The following is an 8,882-nucleotide window of genomic DNA, read 5'->3' as shown; positions in this document are numbered from 1 at the left end:
GAGCGTCAGCAAAGAAGTGAGGTCAAAAGTCAGCAAAGTTATCAGAAAAAAAAAAAAAAAAAAGAACAAGAAGTAGAATAACATTCTTGCAGACAATGAAAGCATACCTCAGGGGTATGCCCACAAAACAGACCAAAGCTGTCACATACTATTTCAGAACAAACTAAAGACATTTAGAAAGTGAGAGACAATGTGAATCAAAATTAGGAAGAAATAGAAATAAAAGAAAAAATAAAGTCTAAAGGAATGAAAGGAACTAAACACAACCAACAACACCTTAGGAGAAATGGAAACTGAAAAGAAGAAAATCATTTTAAATTTTTTTAAAAATGAAGAAAGGCAAATAAGTTTGAGAGAGAACAAATACTGGGGACAGCCAAAAGCATCCAGCAGATAACAGGAGTCCCAGAAGATAAAAGTGACATGAGATAACAGTTCTAAAACCTGCAATTCAAGGAAACAAATGTTCCTGAAATATGAAATCTACATACTTGAAATATAAGGAAGGGAAACACTGCATACCAGAGAATATCAATTCAGAGTGCACACCACCAAGACATATTCTAGTAAAACAACTGAGTTTTAAATAAAAATAAAAAGGAAGTATCTTTGGGCATCCAGGCAAAAACAGCAAGTGACTTATGAAGGAATAGGATTTAGTTTATCCAGCTTCGCTGGTGGCTCAGATGGTAAAAAACAATCTGCCTGCAATGCAGGAGACCCAGGTTCAATCCCTAGGTGGGAAAGACACAACTGAGGGACTAACACTTTCACTTTCAGACTGTGAGCTTTATGCCAGCAGAGAATATGTACACATACTTAAGATTTTGTGAGGAAAGAAAATATGAGCCTAGGACTTTACATGCAGCAAAAGTGAATTTCAAATATAAAGATCATAGACAACTGTTATCAACATGCAGGAATTCAGAGAATTTAGTTTCCATGATTTCTTCCAAAAAACAAGCTTCAGACCATCAGAATGACAAGGGAGAGATATTGCTATAAAAATTGGAGGTGAACATCAAAGTCATAGTGTTATTTGAATTAAGACCATTTTCAGGTTAAAAGAGAGAGAGTGGTATGTAATGGTATCAGTTCAGTTCAGTTCAGTCACTCAGTCGTGTCCAACTCTTTGCGACCCCATGAATCACAGCATGCCAGGCCTCCCTGTCCATCACCAACCCCCGGAGTTCACTCAGATTCACGTCCATCGAGTCAGTGATGCCATCCAACAATCTTATCCTCTGTTGTCCCCTTCTCCTTCTGCCCCCAATCCCTCCCAGCATCAGAGTCTTTTCCAATGAGTCAACTCTTCACATGAGGTTGCCGAAGTACTGGAGTTTCAGCTTTAGCATCATTCCTTCCAAAGAAATCCGCTCTGACAAAATAGATGTATACAGCTCTTTATTGACAGAGGAAGAATGGAGCGTAAGAATGCAGAAACAAATTCCTGCTTTCAATAGCATATTGGTAGCAATGTTATTGATAGTGTTATTCTAACATTGTTGCTTGTATAAGGGGATGAAGCAGATTATAACTATGGGATATTGAGGGTTTCTCTGGTGGCTCAGTTGATAAAGAATCTGCCTGCAATGCAGGAGACCTGGGTTCCATCCCTGGGTTGGGAAGATCCCCTGGAGAAGGGAATGGCAACCCACTCCATTATTCTTGCCTGGAGAATTCCATGGACAGAGGAGCCTGGTAGGCTACACTCCATGGGGTCTCAAAGAGTCGGATGCAACTGAGCAACTACCACTTTCACTTTCATTGTAATTCTATTAGGCCCTGATGAAAAATGAGTGTAATTGGTTCTTTAATGTTTTCTTTAAAGATCCAGGGAAACTTTTTCTCTTCTCTCTTAACCTTTCTATAATTTATAGCAATTTGGTAGATTATACTTTTATAAACAGACACAAACAATCCAGAAGCAGACCCAGAGCTTCTAGGCTTGGTTCACTGCATTTCCAGGTCATATTATACAATTTTCTAAAATCTCTATAGGTAGAAATTGCCGGTGTCATCATTGTGGAAACACTGCCTTGACATCCGGAGAAGAGCAAGGGTTCGAATTCTCTCGGCCAGAACAGCTGGATGGGCTGAGAAGGGCAACCGCTTGGGAACAAGCAGAAACACCAGTGGACCCAGCATCCACAGGGGGTCACGCCCTGGCCAAATCCCTCTGTGAGGAACAGGGAGCTAACTTGGTCCATGGCGCAGGGTCTGGCCAAGGCCTGGGATGAGGGAGCAGGGAAGGCCGAGCAGTGAAGGCAGTGTCCACACCGCCACTAGGGGCTGCTCCCAAGGCAGGGTGGGGGCAGGGATCTAGGTGACAGCAGGCAGGTCAGGAACTCAGCATCTCTGCAGACTGGATAATCATCAGGGGAACAGTTGATCAATACAGGTCCCAGCCCGCACCTGTGCTGTCTCTCTAGGGAGCAGAGGCCCCGCCAGACTGGGCAGTGACAGGTGTTCCCAGCCCAGCACTGGAATCACAAGAGGCCTGAGTCCCTTAGCAGGTGTCCTTCTTCAGAGCACATCACCACCTTCTGCCACCTGTGAAGCTGGGATGTTTGTCAACAGAAGGACACTCACATAGCTCTCTCACTCACACCTTTCGTCTGGGTGCACAGCAGATTCTCCAGAAATGTTTTTTGTTAATTAGAAAGGAGAGGGAAAGACTGACAGACAGGGAGGAGGAGGGGTGGGAGGAGGGGGATGGGGAGAGAAAACAGTAGACCGATTAAAGCAAGGAAGAATGGAAAGAAATGAAAGAGAGACAGCTGAAAAAAAGAGAGGGAGGGAGGGACATCATTCTGATGGGAACACACACACACACACCATACACAAACCACACACACCAAGCATACACAATGCACACACCATATACACCACACATACCGCACACACCACACACACACATCTCACATACCCCACACACTGCACACACCTCACACACCACATTATGATCACCCTAAATAAATCAGCTATTTTCCAACTACACTTACTATCTTAGCCCTTCCTGAAACATCCTTTAGAGTAACCAAAGATAATGGTTGGGATAACTCTGCATATTTGGGGTTAGAATTATTTGTATCTCTAGGCTCAACAAGAGATTGCCACTAGTGCACAGTTGGTAAAGAATCTGCCTGCAGTGCAGGAGACCTTGGTTTGATCCCCAGGTTGGAAAGGTCCCCTAGAGAAGGAAATGGCAACCCACTCCATTACCCTTACCTGGAGAATTCCATGGACAGAGGAATAGGGTAGGCTGCAGTCCGTGGAATTGCAAAGAGTCGGACATGACTGTGCGACTAGCTTTCACTTTCACTAGGCTCAACTATTCTTTGCTTTTCTCTGAAACATATTCTAAAAGACAGTGGGGTTCAAGACCAGTAATAGTCTGTTAGAAGCAGTAGGCTATCAGGTCATGAACTTACTAGTTGGGAACCCATTACTTCATGACCAAAAGGAAAGACTCAGCATCTCCAGCAGATGGCGCAAGCTGCCCTCTGCCAAGATGGGACCTCACCCTGCGTTCTGTTAGTATCAAAACATGTTCTCGCCTCTTGGGATGGTGGAGACAATGGACCCTAACCAGGTAAGAGGTTGGGTTAGGAAACAAATTGGTCAGCAAGACCCCAGGACACACCAAGTAGAGAAGACAAAACCTGGAGGCTTTTACGCTTATTTCTCATGTTAAACTGTTAAAAACATGTACTGACCGCACCAATAATCTGTTCCATTCACATCATTTGGGGCTCTGAAAAAGTTAAGAATTCTTCCAGAATAGAGCTTTAAATTAAGCCCCAAAGAACAGCAAAGTACTAGGAGTTAGGACATCTGAAAATATTTTTTCCTGGCAGGATAATTGGTGCAGGGCTCATAGTGAAGAGAGGTTTACCGTAACAGATAAACCAGTTCTGAAGGAAACCTCAGGCCAGGTGACACTAACTGGGGGTTACTGGGACCAGTCAGTGTTCCTGCTGCTTCACTGGCTATTGCATCCTGAGCTCTGGGCTGTGCGTTGTCTACGAGCAAGCAGACAGCAGAATGGAAAGATTGACATCTCTGCAAAAGAGGCAGGGAACATGACATGTATTCTTTGGAATCATCCTCAAATCTGAGCCGGAAAGTAGAGCTTTGTTAATCCACTTCTTAAACATCTATCCTCATGAGTTTCCAGAGAAAGTTCGGAAGCTCATGACTGTGACTAATTTCAGTGAACAGCTAAGCTGTCGGCACCTGCAGCCTCTGTCCCCTCCCATCCATTGATGTGGCTAACTCTCTGCAGCTGCCTTTACTGTCAGCTCACCCCTAAAACTTCTTTCTAAAGATATTTTAAAATATAAAAGTAATATGTTAACCACAAGACGTTTGAAAATACTGAAAAGTTGTAGAGGAGAATTACCCAAGATTCAGTAGATACTGGCTCAAGTCTAGGACCTGGGGTCTGGGACCCCATCCCTGGGCTAGAGGCTTAACTCTGGGACTTAACTCTGGGATGAAGAAAGGAGTCTAGCCCATATCATATGGGACTAGTTTCAGTTATGTTTGTACATTTGTGGTAGCCAGTTGTCAAGTTACATGCTGTTTTATGCTGCTTCAACTGCTGTTAGCTTGTTTGATGGCATCAGGGCACCTGACTTGGTGGGTTTTGAAGTCTGATTCATCAGGTGGAAAAGAACAGGGACATGTACAGGGGTTTTCCACCCTGATGTTTATAACATGCCCCGTGGAAGTGTTTGAAAGAATCAGGTGCTACATTCATCATTACAGCCTGAACTACTTGACAGTAACTTGGTCAAGTTTGGAATGCTGTTGTTTGGGAGAACTTCCTCTGTCTAATTTATGCACAAGTTGAGGGTTGATTACAAAACAGTCATTGGACTTGCTGACATTATCAGGCCATTGGATAGATTAACAAGACTCACAAAATGAGTCTTGTTACATAAAGCTCGAAGAGGACTTCCCAGGAGGTCCAGGGGTTAGGACTCCATGCTTCCATTGCAGCAGGCATGGTCACGGGTTCAATCCCTGGTTGCAGACTAAGATACTGCATGCCACATACCACTCCCAAAAAAGCTTGAAGAACATTTGGATTTGAGTTTTATATATATATAAATATAGGCCGTGCCACACATCTTGCAGGATCTCAATACCCCAACCAGGAATTGAACTGGACCAGAGCTCTAACCCCTAGGTGACAGGAGAACTCCCTGAATTTTATGATTTTAGTTCATTAAGCACTGATACAAAACACCAGCTTCTTTTCTTTTCTGAGCATAACACCCCTCCCTACCACACATGCATTGGACAGGCCTCTGGCCACATTTAAGACAAGCAGAGGAGATGGAACCACTCACGCCCCAGAAAAGGCGCAGGCTCCCGCTTCCTGATGATCGCATGATTGATTTTTTCTGATTAAGACAATTTTGGGAACATTTATGTAATAGTCATGTTTTCCAATGGGTGTTTTCTTTCCTGCTGAAAAGGCATTTTGAGAGTAAGAGCATTCCCTCTTCAGTTCTTGGAAAAGCTAATTGCATTCTGGGGACTCTCAGCAACTTGTTTTTCTCCTCTCAGCAGGCACAGATGCAGCACACCCTCCCTGGACCCTCGGATCCCTCCCATCCTGGTTAAGAAAAGACACGACAGACAGGGCCCTGGAGACGAGCCCTTTTCCATGATTTCCAGACTTCTCAATCCCACACACCAACAACTGCTTCAAAAAAAATTTTTTTTATTGGTGACCTACATAGATTTGTCAATTTGTTCATTCATGTGGCCAAGTGAGAAGGAAAAACAGAATAAAACCTGCCATCTCCCCCCAGAATCATTTTATTACAGAAACTATTTTATCACTCAAATGCAGAAAGGACATTACCTTAGCTAAGGACAGTGTTTTGCATGAAATACACTTAGCTGAGTGGACGTCTCCTGGGCGTGGCCATGTTACTGTTGTGTGGGGTGGGTGTCTCTGTGGGCAGATTAGTTCCTGGCTGGGAATTTCAGCCCAAGATCGGGCTGCATGGCCAGCCCTGACTCGCTCACACCAGCTTCCTGCTGGAGACCTGTGCTCACCCGACGCAGCTTTACCACCTACTGCCCATCACCCACACCTGCTCCCTGTGCGGTCCAGTCCTTTGCCTGGCCTCCTGGCCCAAATGGGCAGAAGCAGCAGCCCCATTCTCCTTAAAGGATCCGTACCCCTTGACAAGCATGCCTTTCAAATTATTACTAAGTCAGCATATTTTAACCTCCACAGCTGTAGCTGAGACAGTCTTGAGCCCAAAGACATCAGAGTCCTTCTCTAGGGAGCAGACAAGAGAAGGTCTTGCCTTTCCTGGAAATTTAGTAGGGCTGGGCTGTTTCTATCATCTTTCCCAAAAGAATGTGAAAAAAAGACTTACCCTATACAGAAACACCTCCTTCTTTCAGACTGCCAGCATTTTCCAAGTGTTAATCATCTCATGCAGAGAGGGAGGCTTTTAGATGCCCAGAGAATCAAGCTTCCTGAAGAGCTGTCCACTGCACTGGATGGCTAAATGGAAGTTATGCTGGTTTTCTATAGACAGGGGAAGTCTTTTTATTTTTAATTTAAGTCCCATATCTGTTACTTTCCTTTGAAGACTCAATTTGTGTATGGATGTTTTAAAAGGCCTCTCAGGATGAGAATATCAGTGCTATAATTGGGCAAACACTTAAGAGATATTGATTCAACAATTGGTCTTCAAGCAGCTACTATGTGCCAACCATAGCGCTGGCTTTGGAGATTCAATAGTGATAAGTCATTCTTTTCCTCAAAGGCTTAGGAACTTTAATTGAGGGAACAGACATGTCAACATAAACATAAGTCTTCAGGGACTTTCCTGGTTCCCCCTGCAGATTCAGAGCAGCGTGAGGGAGGGTATACCACCAGTTCCACCTGAGCCATGGGGAGCTGCTTCCCAGGGGAGTAGGGGACCCCAATGGTGAGTGTAGGCATCCTTGAGGAAGGTGGATAGGGAGGCTGTGCTGGACAATGAGCTACTGTCAGAGCCACCTTCTCCGCTCTGCAGCTTTACGTGGGGCTAAGGCTCTGCAGGCCCCTTTGCCAGCTGGCTCCATTAGGCTCCACCCACAGGAGGCCCGGAGGAACTGGGCAGCTGGAGGCAGGAGCAGGGCCCACTCGTCTGCTGGTCTTGACAGCACTGCACCCTGAACCAGCCTGCCTGTACCTGGCAGAGGCAGTAGCGCCCACAGCAGCAGCCTTGCCTCCAGGCCCCTCTTGGCCGTGAATCCTGGCACCCCTTCCGGCTGACGTGTTCTGGCAACCCCAACCCTGAGAGTGGCAGCTGCTGCCTGCACTTACTATCTCTGTGGCCTTGGTTTTCTGTTTTTGCCTTTTTATCTGCTTATTCAGTTTCTTACATTCAATTTTCTCTGTTGAAACACTCAGGATGGTTTCTATTGTCCTGACTGACCCTGACTGATGTTCTGCTGGGAGTGCTGATCCCAGGAAGCGGACTTGCGAGTCAAGTCACAGGACTGATGTGGGCATGTTGGGCCTTGAGGGCAGTGCAGGGCTCCCTGATGCTGAGAAGTGGTCCTCAGTGACCATGGCATTTAGTGGCATCACTGTCAGGCAGATGATCCCCCCTGCTTCCTTGTGATGAAGTGTCAATAAGCCTGTCTCAAGGACCAAGTGGCTGTGGCCCTTGACCATTAGGGCAGCAACGAACATTCCCAGGTGGGCAGTGGGGGCCCTGCAGCTGAGTTTGAGAAGTCAACATGCAAGGGCCCAGAGTCCTCTGCAAACTAAACCAACTATCTTCCTCCTGGTTTGAATATATGTGAGGAAACCCATTCCAAAATGTCCTTAATCACAGGTTTAAGTAAATAACTTTTGGAACACACTAAAAACTGAACAAGATACCCTAGGAGGACTGCCAGAGCACAGCTAGACACTAACCTGTGCTGTGCTGTGCTTATTCGTTCAGTCATATCTGACTCTTTGGGACCCCGTGGGCTGTAGCCCACCAGGTTCCTCTGTCCATGGGGATTCTCCAGGCAAGAATACTGGAGTGGGTTGCCATGCCTTCCTCCAGGGGATCTTCCCAACCCAGGGATTGAACCCAGGTCTCCTGCATTGCAGGCGGATTCTTTACCATCTGAGCCACCAGGGAATCCAAGAATACTGGAGTGGGTAGCCTATCCCTCCTCCGGGATTGTCCCACCCCAGGAATTGAACCAGGGTCTCCTGTATTGCAGGCAGATTCTTTACCAGCTGAGCTACCAGCGAACCGCAGATGCTAGCTGATGTGGCTCTAACATCGAGGGTCCTAATGCCTACTCCTCAGCCCAGGCTTCACACTTGCAGTGACTCCCTGAGATCAAAACAGAGACTAACTTCAATTCCAGGTGCATTCTCCTTTGCCACAAAAAGCTGTCCACAAAATTCCTTGAGGCCTTATTCTGTCATCTACTGTGGATTATCTCTCTTTGGTTTGTCAGCCAAAACTGACAGATGCTTTTGTTCATTCAGTTCTAAAATCAAGTACCTACTAGATTCAAAGAGAAAGAAAAGCAAATAATTGCACAACATGACTAGGTCTGCAGCCAGTAGGTGAGCTGCTGGGACCTGGGGGCCTGGGAAGGCTTGGAGTGGAAAAGTACTGAACCTCAGTCAGAGGGGAGGAGACACTTTCAAGGCCCTGGACAAGGTGGTCTTGGCAGAGACCCTGGGAGAGGCCTCATGTGAGGCCCCACCCCCGGGGACGGGAAGTGCCTGGGCCGGACATGGAGACGTGCCCCAGAGCATGGCTGGGATGGGGGAATTGGGGGGAGGCTTCTGAGTCTTGGGTTGAACTCCCTCCAGAAAATGGCAGCGTGCTGGCCAGGTCCCA

This window comes from Oryx dammah, unplaced genomic scaffold (assembly GCF_014754425.2).
Source record: "Oryx dammah isolate SB20612 unplaced genomic scaffold, SCBI_Odam_1.1 HiC_scaffold_22, whole genome shotgun sequence".
Taxonomy (NCBI): Eukaryota; Metazoa; Chordata; class Mammalia; order Artiodactyla; family Bovidae; genus Oryx; species Oryx dammah.
This window is presented reverse-complemented; position numbering follows the sequence as displayed.